The sequence below is a fragment of the Ambystoma mexicanum genome, chromosome 3p (genome assembly GCF_040938575.1).
Source record: "Ambystoma mexicanum isolate Mex_15411 chromosome 3p, UKY_AmexF1_1, whole genome shotgun sequence".
Taxonomy (NCBI): Eukaryota; Metazoa; Chordata; class Amphibia; order Caudata; family Ambystomatidae; genus Ambystoma; species Ambystoma mexicanum.
Genome location: NC_090925.1, coordinates 924464965 through 924478151, shown reverse-complemented (window position 1 = coordinate 924478151; position 13187 = coordinate 924464965).

Genomic DNA, 13187 nt, shown 5'->3' with positions numbered 1-13187 from the left:
CAACTCTCTGCATGTCAGGTGCTTTTCTAAGCAGCCAGCTGGTGGCAGATCTCTTTCCACAACTGGCTCCCTGCTCTGGAACAGCACCCTCCTCTGCTCCGTCTTGAGCTGGATCTCCTCAAATTCTGGAAGTTCCTCAAAACATTCCTCTTTACCTCGTCCTTCGCCCTCTTACTACTGTGGGAATACCCCAATCGATGAGATTAGTGGCCTGGGACCTTGTGTGCTCCAGGGTCCCGGCTTGCCTCCCAGTCGCCCGCAGTCTTCTGCACCATCCAGCACTCACCTTCTGGCACTCACTGGCTTGTGTCTCACAGGCCTGCACTTATTAATGGAAGGTGATCACCCTGCACAAAGCTATCCCAGCCAGGGACCTACTCCTGCACTTAACTGCTTAACTAACTCCTCCACACTTCCCTCTATGGAATCCCTAGCACCTACCTCCTTCCCTGTCCCCCTCTCTCTCTCTCCTTGCACTTGCATGTTCTGAATGCTCACAAGGCCTTGTAGGACTGCCCCATTCCTGCTCTGCTGTTTATTTTGTTCTCCTTTGTTCCAATGCCCCCACCACACACCCCTTGCTCTGTCGGTGCTTTGAAACACAATTACTTGTTGTATAAGCGCCTTACAACTGCACAATAACTAAATAAAATAAAATGGCATTATGAGGTTCATAGCATTATGTGGGGACATCAACGGGAGCACCCCGAGTTATGCCGGTCATGACTTTCCACATCCGCTGAATTTCTTGGATTTTCTAGCGTTAAATCTCCTCTACTTAACTGCACCTTAACTAACGTTTTTCAATGAATATATATATAAATATATATATATATGCATATAGATATATGAATTTCCTGCCGTCCTTGGACCTGATGAGGAAGAGGGTGGACTCAAGGGATTAAGTTATTACAGTTGAATAGCAATAACATTTCCTTATTATCTTATTACAGGTGTGTAGTGATATCGCAAATAGAGACTAACTAGCAAATGAACCTGTTCTCTGAACAGGTTCTGTGGACCGACATTATAATATTCTCATCAATTGTTGAAAATCAATGGTCCTGTAGGTCTCTGTTCTGATTCGCTTATCACTTGATGTGCTTTGCACCCTGATGTAAACTGCACTGAGAATGGGTGCATGTGGCTGGCTGACATACCCTGGAGCAGACGTTGCCGGGAGGTGAGAGTTGGTGTGCTGCTGCATACTGGGAGGTTCGGTGCTCTCTCCACACCTATCGCCTCATCCTGGCATGGTGCAGTTCATTGCGGAGCATTGCGGTGCAAATATCCCAGAAACGGTGCATCCTAGGGCCTTGAAATGTGGGACCTCAAGTTTTGTTCCTAAGTGTTGGGACAGGTCGTTTTACGACCACATTGATGTTTTGCCGATTTCACCAACCGTCTCATGTGTGAAGGTACTGATATCCCGGGAAAGGGTGGGGTGTCCACATGTCATGTAGCCACTAAAGTCCGCAGGGTCCTAAGAGGTAACTAGGCAAAATGTGGTGCAAATTGGTGAAACAGTGTGGAATTGTATAAGAAACAAAGCTTCTCTAATCTACAAAACTCACACATTTTGACCTGTGCTGAAATCTGGGTAACGGGATGGGGTGTCCAAATGTCATATAGCCAGTATTGTCTGTAGGGTCCTTACATCTACCAATGCAAAATTCAGTGCAGATTGGTGAAACGGTGTGGAATTGTATAAGGAACAATGCTTTGCCAAGCCACAAAACCACAAACAAATGTTTACTTGTGTTGAAAACCTGGGAATGGGTGGGGTGTCTGTGTGGTGACATTTACCCCAACATGCCAGAAATACAGAGGCCAGAGTTGAAATGATGTCCGACATAAGGCCTATGGAACCCAAATCAAAAAGAAAGAAAGTGGACCTAAAAATCCAAAGATGCTAAAATGTGCGCAATGCATTTCATGAAATGAAGGAAGAGAAAGACATGTGGCAATGATGTTTTGACACATTCATGGATAGTTGCACTGATATTCAAGAAACCACAGTGCACCATATCTTAAATGAAATACCAGATTGTGCTCCCAGCAGCTCTAGTGAAATGGAGCATTTTACATGTAAAATAAATAAAAGAATGACAATTTGTTTTCACTCACCTAGATTAATAATATGCTCAGCAATATGCTTGCCATACTTTCACGGTTTCTGCCTATCACAAGCTCATCCACTTGGACAATTTTTAAGCAACATGATTTGATTTTTTTAACTGTGTGCCTTTTAAAATGGCAATTAAAATGCTTTTATTTATGAGTGTAGAGGCTGTTTGCTGCAGGGTACATGGACGGTCATTTCTTCAAATGTGAAACCAAACTCCAGGACCTCCTTCTGTTGCCCTGGAGATTCAGGCTTGGTTGTCTCTATCCATCAGTGCCCTTCCTTAAAAATACAAGCAGGAATAGCTTTGAGATCAGAAATGCGATGAAGACCAGATAAAGTCAGGTCTGTTCTGCAGCACTTGTTACCTCCACGTCACAAGTCCCATAAAAGTGCATTAGTGTGGCCACTAGACATTGAAGGGGGAGGCGATATCTAAACACAGATCTCTCTGCTGACGTCATGTGCCCAGAGAGAAGAAGTAAACCTTAAAAAAAAGGTGGGGGCCCAGCAAATGAGTGAAACTGCGCCTTGATTTAAATGGGAGAAAGCCATTTTATCGAATAAAATGGACTGCGTAGATCACACAAAGGTCATTCCAGGCCTTTGTTAAAGGTGATAGTAACCCCTTCTAACCATGCTAAAATGAATTTGCTGGGATAAATACGACTAAAATTATTAATGAAAATATGATTTGGGCCTTCCCGTGATTCCCAGAGAAGCGACATGTTGATAAAAGCATGCCAATAATAATAAATATGATGCCTGTAAAATGGCATATTTTTCGCTGATAGGTTTCCTGAGTAAAAGAAGAAAAACTGTATCCCTGCATAGAAAGGATGTGCAGATTCCAGACTAGTCTCATCTAATTCACTTTAAAATGTGGTTCTGGTAAATATGTTCATACATGTAAAGATTTGAAAATTAAGGGTACTTGCCATGTTGTGAGATTTTTGTGTTTTAAAGAAGACCGAGCCCAGCTGTCAAAGTGAGATGATGAAGCTATCTCCTAGATCTAACCCAAAGCACTCCCCCACCCTTTGTCCTTTCAGCACATATGTGGGACGTGGGTAGTGATAATCAACCAATCTTTTTCGTGAGAATCAAGACACATTGGTGATGTCATTTGCCCTATCAATGAACCAGTTTACATGAGAGCTGGACTTCTTCCTATAATTCCGAGAGGCGACCTGCTGCTGAAACCTGGAGAAGCATCCCAGCAGAGAGGCCTTAGTCTTGCATTGGAGAGATGGGCCAGGAGACATACAAGCTGATTGAGACCCCTTGGAGGAAAGTGAGGAGACCCTTGACTGACCCCCATGGCTGTACCAGCGGTGTGTTATAATGCTCCCTGCTGCCCAGTCCAGACCTCTCCTGTAAGTAGAACTTACCCCAGAGCCATAATTGTGTAGCCCCATATTCTTCCAGCATTGTTTTAGTTAGTTCCCAATTGAAAATATCCTGTTTGTATGTGTAGATCCATAGTATATTTATCAAAGCAAATCAATTAATTCCTCTATTGAATTCAAAGTATCTGTATTGCTGGCATTCAAAACCAACAATCTTTTCTCAGTGTGATTTGAATCGGTATGGACATAAAGAACTGCCAATATAATTAATGCCAAACCCTGCTTCGACGTGTGGGAGCAGGGGGTAAAAACGAAATTCCCCATTGATCCCCTTCATGTTAAATCAGAAGTGGGAAGCCCAGTATTGCCTGTGCATATGTAAGGTGAAAAAACAAAATGTCCCCTGTGTACCCATTGTGCTCTGCAAAACAAATTTCCTATTTGCATTTTCTTTATCACATTGCAACTGTGCCAAACATCCCAAAATGGATTTTCTCATTGTGCTCTGAAAAGCAAAGTTTCCCATTTGCATTTTATGTCTTACATTGAATCTGTGATTCCAACCCAAAACCAATTTCCCCTTCTGTTCTGAGAAAAAAAACCAAAGCCGTGTGTGTTATTGTTGGGTTTAGCAAAACTCATTTTCCCATTGTCTTTCTGTCTCCCATATTGGTTCTGTGATCAAATATTCCACAATCCAATTTTCCCATTGTGTGCTGACTAAAATCCCAAAGCCCTGCCTGCTCTTTTTAGTTGTGGCAAAACGAATTTCCATTGCTTTTCTTTCATATTGCTTCTGTGAGTAACTCCACAAATCCGATTTTCCCATTGTGTTCCCACTCCCTGCAACTGCCTTCCATTGAAAGGAATCAAGCCTAATTGATGTTTTGAGGGTGAGGGTTGCTGGGAGAAAGCTTAACCAAATCTGCTATCATTGAGTGTGTTGAATTGTTCTTTTCTTGTATTGGTGGGTGATTTAAAAGGAAATAATTGTGACAGCATGGGCAAAAGGTCTTCCGTAAAGGTATGTTAGTACCTTTACGGAAGTCCCTTTGTTGTTGTGTTGACACAACATGTGTGGCTGATGTAATCTAATTGTGATATTTGGCTAAATAAATAAATAAATATATTCTTAATACACACCGTACTGGTTCCTAGTCTATTGTGGCACCAGGTATTTGTTGGTGTTGTGTGCGAGATGGGTTGGAGGCCTTAGCAAAAGAACCTGAAATAAATCAGAGCACATCATTGTGCTCCACACATTGTGGAGGAAGGATCTCCCTGACTTGGTGTGACCGTGTAATAAACCGCGCCATGTCCAAATGTCATGTAGCCAATATTTTCTGTAGGGTCCTAACAGGTAACTATGCAAAATATGGTGCAGATTGTTGAAAAGGTGTGGAATTGTATAAGGGACAACACTTTGCCACAAACCTAGCCACCCACAAATGTTCACTTTTAGAAATATAGTTGAGAAGATAATGTACAGATCTTTATAGCAATAAGGCAAGTGTGCATGTTTTATGATAGCATTGAAGATATTTTTATGCTTTTAATAAAGATTACAGAGGTGTGAAAAGTTATGCCTTCTTTTTTCTTATCACGAGAATAATTCATAAAAGATGATACATTTCCTAGTGTTCATCCATGTGTTCCCCGGGCGACGCTACCTCAACTGATTGGCTTAGCTTTCTCTGCGCAACACTTCTGTCGAACCTCCATGTTTTTGTTAAACCATGATTGCCTTCCACTGTATACACATTTCAGAGCTCAAGCAACATTTAATCAAATTACTTGCTCCATTGTTAGAATGCAACTAAATAAAATGGAATTTATTTTGGCCTTAAAATAATTTTCACCTTTGCCACTCATAGGAAGCAGATTTTCACTGAACATTTTTCATCCACATGACTACTATTAGTGGAAGCCAAAGCAATAATACATATATATCTACAGTAGCAACCACTGCTTGCAGTACCCCCAAGAAACCGCTACGTTTTAATTTATTTATCAAGCGTGTCAACCGTTCAAAATGTCCCTGAAGTCTAATATTTCTTGGAGGCTGTTCACTGCTTCACACCACAATTCCCTCTGTGGTGCTCATTTCTGATTCGGAGCATACATCTGGACAGTTAATTCTGCACCCTGTTATTCCCCCTGTAACACTCAGAGAATACATATGTTGAGTCACTGCTACGCTCTATGTAGTAGTCTTTGGGATGCTTGCAGGGTTGCACGTCCACGAAGGACAAAGCAAATGTGGTTTACGTGCCCATGTCCAATAAGGTTCACTATTTTGCATTTCTCCCTTTGGTGAGGAGGGCTCTCCCCATGACGTTTTTAAGGGAGGGCAAAAGGGGCACTTGTCCAGGCCCCTCACCTTGGAAGGGGCACCCACAGGCCTGCCTGATCTAAAGTAAGATTCCATTGTTCACCAGACTGAAATACCACATGCCACGAGATTTTATGGCATGCTGCTGAGGCGCTAAACCTATTGCCTGTCTGTTTTGACAAGTACATTCTGCCTTGATCAATTAATCAGGTAATGCTTTCTGTGTTCACTGTGGAATACTTAGTTTGTGTGCTCCGTACGGCACAACTTCTGTACCATTCTTTCCTTCCTGTGGGAATTATGTTGATCATGTGCAATAGCCAAAGTTGAAATCCATATTGATAAATTGACTTCCACAATGGTTCAGAAGTTAGATCAGTGTGTTAAGCATTAATTGTAGAGATATGTGTTCATATGAAAAATTAGAAGAGCACATTCCAGCAAGGCTGGCTGAACCTTTCCTATGTCTGAAGTTCATAAACGTACCTGCATATTTACTTGATTTTGCAGAATAAGAGATGCTATTATCAGCAATGTTCCTACACCAGATAGGGGTTGCTATAAGAACTAACATGTCACTCGTATGGTGAAGGTCTAGAAATTGGTTTGTTCAGATGTGGCGTTCTAAAACCTTGGCAATCCCCTCCAAAGTTGAGCATAAACTATTAGTCCAAGAAGTGAATAAAAATCCAAATTCAAGGCTCTGGAACCAAAGTGTTCATGCTTGTATCCTGGCTTTGCCAGCAGACAATACAGTGATTCTGGTCAAATCATATAATATCTCTTGCATTAGTGTGCTGTCTTCTGTGAGGTTTGCCTTTTCAATGCTGTGGCATCGTTTAGCTCATTACTTGATATTTCTTCTTATGTAGGTCATTTGAGTGAAAGGGGTGGTAGACAGGAGAGAGCGGACCAGATGTTGTAGGCCTTGGGCAAGCATATTTTAAGGTCTGCTCGTTTGACACAAAAAACGTTTTGCTTTTTGTATAGAAGTCAAAGGTTTTTCTGCACATTTACGAATGACAATTTCACAAGCTATTGTTTTGGAAGTATTTAAAGCTTAAAAGTACAAAAGACATACGTAGATTAAATCTGTTCAATCACATCGATTGTTATGCTGGTACTTATATACTTCCCTTGATGATGGAGAGAATGAAGCTAGAATCATTCCCATTTTACGCAACACCCTTCTGGAAAATTTGGGTTTTAAAAATGGTCAGGTTTGGAAATGTGATTTGTGTACTTTGCAAGTTAGTTTTATAAAATGAAATTGTTTTAGTAAATGCTAAGAGCTGGAAAAGAAACTGTTCAAATGCAGGAATTGCATAGTTGGCACACATCCCAGCTTCACCCCTTTAGAAATGTGTGAACCTGGGCATCTCATTTGATCTTTTATTGCCTAACCTCTCAGAATTGCCAGTCTCTAAACCTTTCAAAATTGTCAGCCCTTCAGAGTGATTTCCTTCTCAGGGTATGACCTTCATAAAAGCCTCACTCATGGTTTCACTGGCTATAGGGTTGCTTCGACTATAATAGTAAGCTTTGATATACTGCACATCACAGGCACTTGCTCCCTTGTTCTCTAATGGCAACACTATTTGAAAACCATGTCCCACTTCTATTCTTAGTCTGTCTGGATAGAGACAACATCCTGGTAGCTTCTAATCTGCATTCACTATCCATGCTATGCTATGTGTAGCTTTCTCCTTCCTTACAATTGGTCTCCTCTATCCTCTGAGGCAGCTAATGTGAGTTCTCTGCCTATTCTGGGTTACATGTACCTTTTACATACAGTCCTGAATTAATACTACAGGCTGCATCCCTTCCGGCATGCTATTGATAAAAAGTATCCTGTTTCTATACTAGAAGAGAAGTAACCTCTTCGTAGATTGCTAATGTTGGCCTTCAAATGCTACTTGTTTATCATTCTGATTAGAGCAAGAATGAGGAGGGTAAGGGGACGTAAAGGAAGTAAACATGCTTATTCTGAATGCTGCAAGGCAGCATATCAACCTATAGGTTATGATCACGGTGGGGGGTGGTGGGTTGCCACCAGATGTTCATGATCATTTAATTCCTTTGATTTGGTGGAGGGGGCCCCAAAGATGTCCATGCCCAGGGCCCCAAAAATGCTTAAAATGGCCATGGGCTCACCCAGAAAGATTGTCATGGTTTCAATAGGATGAAAGATGGATGTATTAGGGGGAAACCCTAATGGTTGCTGATTGGATAAAGATAAAGAAAGATCTATATTATTTGGGGCCCACTAACAGAAGATATTTCCACACAAGTGAAAGGTCGAGAATGGGGAGAGCCAAGAGGAGGAAGGTGTGTTTTCACTCATTTTTTAAGCGTGTCCCAATTTACAAAATGGGAGTGCTTTCTAATGCATTAAAAAGGTAAACATCCAGCTGCGTTTTTAGAACAAACATCGGGGGAAGTGTATTACATAGAAGGATTACATCTGATGCTTTTGCATTTTTGTTTTAATCAGGCCAGCAGACATCTCAACAGCTGCGATTCAATTGCATTTCTTTCCCTCAAACAGGGATAGATCATATTGCTTTTGTTTTCAACATTTCCCGACTGGAAAAACCTTTATGAGCCCCTCTTTGTGACATGGGCCCCCAGCACCCAAGTCAGTGCTGGGATCTTATAATGCATATGTGTCAGGCTCTCATGGCCATCGCTAATGTATCCCAGAGGGCCTGTCAGCACATTTGTGCTGGTGCACAGTGCTAGGAAATATGCAGAACACCTTTATTATTAAGACAACCCTCTCATTTTACATCCTCAAGTGTATATTTCGGATATAATATCTGGTACGTGCATACAAAAGCACACTATTATGATTAATTTCCACCTTTACAAATGTATTTAAAATAGACACCATTTTTAAAACATTTCCACTAGTTCCAATAAACAAAGATATACCATGCATGACATTAATAGAAGAATAAAGGGTATAAGGTTCTTTTATCAACGGTGCAGTTTCGATGGCTTTTTTTACGAGTACATTTTACTGAAAAAACTCATTGAAATATATAGGGAGGGGGGTTTGGAAAAGTATATAGAAGGGGTTGGGGTGTTGGGAATAGGTAAAGAAAAATATGGGATTGGGCTTAGGGGGAACTCCCCAAAAATAAAAATAAAAATTAATTTTGATGAGTTTTTTTTTGGTAAAATGCTCTCGTAAAAAAACATCAAAATTGCACCCGTTGATGAAATGACATAGAACTGAATAAAGTACATAGTTCATTCGTAATACATGTGCATATTCTGTACAATGACAATAAGTCTATAAACACATCTGTCCATGTATTGCTTTCCTTACATAAGTAGCCAACTTGAAGCAGCAAGATTGGTCATCAAGGGCTAAAAAGGAGCGGATTGTCGATCAGTGGGAGGGTGGATCCCATGTTAAATTTAGTGGAATCAACCATTGCCCCCTCATCTTTGCATGCAAGCCACATAAATCATATGCCTAAAAGGAGTTCATAGTATATGATATTAATATTATATGCACATTGGATCTGCGGCACTATTACCCAATTACATTTCAAAGAGATACCTTGACAATAGCTTGGTCATCTATTCTCCTTGCGAGAATTTGGAATTTGAAGGCAGTCTCTTGCTTGCTTAAGAGGTCCTCGAAGGTTCTTGATCCCAAGTCCGAGATTCTGAAATAAGTTACCTACATCCTTGTGGTCTAACATTCTCATGACACTTTAAAAAAAAAGAAACTTGGGGCGAACTGCTGTCAATCAATCAAACTCTGTTTATTTCAGATTTAACATATTCCAGAAATCCTCACATTAAAAATTCCCAGATCATACAGTAAAAGCCATAAAAGACTATTTATTTATTAATGTGATATAGTTTAAATTTAAACTTTACACATATAAAATAAATTATACATATAAAACATCATAGAAATACACAATTTTAAACTTACAAACACACAAATGTAATAAGTACAATATATTGTTTAACCATAAAATAAATTGAAATAAGCCCAGATATACTTAAAATATCTTAACAAAACCATAATCGGTATACATTTCTAGATTCATATTGAAAGAAGAATCTCAATAAAATAAAATAAAATAGGATATAGGTAAAAGACTATATACTCATCCAGCACAAAGAATACATCATCAAAAACCATTTTAAACCAATTCACATCATAAACACACACTAGAGACCACTGTTGCACTGAGCATAACTATGATGACTTCACCAATAATATATTATAAAATCAAAGCAAAGAGTGATGTTACGAGCACTTCGCAAATAACAGGCAAGTACAGCATAAACACATGTTTCCAATGTCTTAAATCAGATCCGCTCAACAAGCTAAATAGATTTTGTTTCGGTATGTCATCGTACAGGGGACAGAACAGTTCAAAACGGGCTAAGGTTTCACTCTCACCACATCAGCAGTGAACATCGTCAGTATGCCAACTGTCATTTATTCATTTATTTATTTACATTTATAAAGTGCACAGCAGCCTGGGGCATTGTGGCGCTGTTACAGTATACTTAATTGACAAAGACAGTTGTATGTGTATTACATCATGTTACCGTTTACAGAGTGAGTTTACATATAACATGCATTGAGATACAAATGGTGATGGATCAGAGCTTTCGTATTAGCCTTGGAGACTGGGAGAGTCTCGGTAGGTGTTTATTGGAAGATTTACATCTTGAGTGACTTACAGAAGGCTGTGAAGGTTGTTTCCTTCCTGAGTGTGGGAGGTAGGGCGTTTCAGTTTTTTGGGGCCAGGACTGCAAAGCTGGCACATTCTGCTCTCGCTCTTTTGAATGTGGGGACTGCTAGTTGGTTGCAGTTCTGGGCACGCTTGGGTCTTTCAGAGGTGGCACATTGAATGGTTTCTGCTAAGTACAAGGGTGCTGTATTAGATAAGCATGAGTGTGTCATGGTTTATTACACGGCACAGGCAAACCAGGGGTCTCCTTCCCCAACAATGAATGTGGTCCACAATAAAAACACTTTGATTTTTGTATACCACAGATTCTTTTGAGAAGGCCTCTAACCCGTCTCACACACACCCTTCACAAACACCCCATGTCACAATGGACTAGGACCAGCCCGGTGTGTATTAATAAGATATTTATTAATTTATTATTTAATGTCAAACCAGAATCAACCAATTACAACAGCCACCAATGTTGTGGAAACACAAAATGCAATGACATCTATAAAGCAACCAGGTTAAGATATACTGTCACCAATACTTCCTTTTCAATGATAAAACAAGAACAATTGAACATACAATGATAGTGCAGGAGTTAAGCACTCCCCCTGCGACACTCAACCCCCAAAGATCAATTTGACTGATGCCTTTGAATGAAAGGCAGTGGCAGGGAGTAGGGATACAGGGTGAAAATCGGTTTTACAACGGTGTCCAGAGACGCAGTATGGGGAGCCAGCTCAGAAGGGGAAAATCTGTTTTTTAGATCGCAATGGAAGAATGGGGTTTTTAATTATTTATCACAACTGCTATGGGAAAGACTTACACTTAGAAAGACAGGCAGGGCTTTTAGAGAATACTAGTAGGCAATGTGAAAGATTATCTCACAATAGGGAAAGAGGAACAGAAGGGGAAAATCGGTTTTTGGGATGTTAAGCTCAATATCAATTGGAAAGAAAATGCAAATGGATTTTGCTGAAAATGACAGGTAGGCTCTCGGAAAGGGGTTCGCGCACAAAAAGAAAATCGGTTTTTGGTTAAGATGACAGATGCAATGGAAAAATAAAGCTGCAGATGGAAATTCGATTAGCAGAGCAAAATTTAATCACACGGACAAATGTGTTTCTCAGATCACAATAGGGATAATTTGTTTGGCAACACTTTATGATTACACCATTTCACAAGGCACTGGGAAAAGATGGTTGGTTTCAAATCCAACCATACAAATCCCACAAAATAAATGGGGAAATTAATTGATTTTCTTACAAAAATACACTAAGGATTTACACAGGTAAATGGGGATGGAGTACAGACAAATGGGGATTTTCAACGAGGATTTGCTAACATGCACAGGCAAACAGGGAAGTTCTTCAGTGGGGAGATGATTAAAATGCATAGGCAATTGGGGTTCTTCAATGGGGGAAATATCAAATGCAATGCTACAAGTATTCAGGGCATATGCAATCTATGGTTTGGGGTTTAGTTTACTTACAGGAGAGGTCTGGACTGGACATCAGGGAGCGTCGGGGCACCACTGCTGGGACAGCCAATGGAGTCAGCCAAGGATTTCCTCACTCCTCCAAGGAGTCCCAAGTCAGCTACTATATCTCCTGGCTCCTCAGCAAGATTTAGGCCTCACTGCTAGTGTTGGGATTGATCATAGTTCTGCAGAAGCTAATCGCAGATGTTATGAGGCAGTAGTCCTGATCTGAGGCGGGGTGGCTTATTTATAGGACAAATGACATCACAAATGTGTCATAGTTCCCGCAGAAGCGATTGGTTAAGGTTCAATAGCTCACACCCACTTGGGTGCTGATAGGTCCAGAAAATGTACGAGTGTTTTGTCACCCGAGGGGAGGAGACCACTCCATCATCTACCTTCGACATCGGGGCTTGGTCTGGTTCAGGGACATAGAAATCTCACTGCATGACAAGTGCCCTTAATCTCCATATTTTGCCTCAAATTAAGGCATTTTTTAAACCTAAATTTTACCATGAGTCAAATTACGCTACTCAGTAGTTTGTATGTAATTTCTGTGCAGAGCTACAGTTTTTCCTCATTTACTCCAGAATTATATCAGTGAAAAATGTGTCCCTTGGTGCGCGGCATGTGAATCATATTTTACATGTTTTATCACATTTCTATGGTTCTCATGTTCATACGTATGGCCACATTAATTTGTATTAATAACATTTGGTATGTTGGTCTCACCAAAATCATTTTTAGATGGTGAGAAGTGCCTAGTTGACACCTTTTCAGAAATTCTACCCTGACTATTGTACGAAAAATATGACCAATTTTAAAAAAAAACATCTCTCCCAATTTACACAATGGACAGTCAAAGCGCTCCATAAACCTGGCCCCCACACTTGCCATGTGCATTTTCCTGGCTGTGATGTCAAGAGGGGTCCTGTGTTGAGATTAGCTTGCACATTCAAAGAGCTAATTGCCAGCTCAGGCAAGTTTTATTGCAGCCTAAGTGACCTGGGTCATAAAAGCTGGGGAACAGAGCTGCCTTTATCTCGTCCACACTGCAAGTCTGATCTCTACAAGTATTTAGTATGTATTTTTAAAGGAAGGCCATCATGTCTGCAGTGTGCCAGGCCTCCTAAATCCCCATGAGAACATGGGTTTTGGAATTTAGTTTCACATCTGAGGAAGTCAC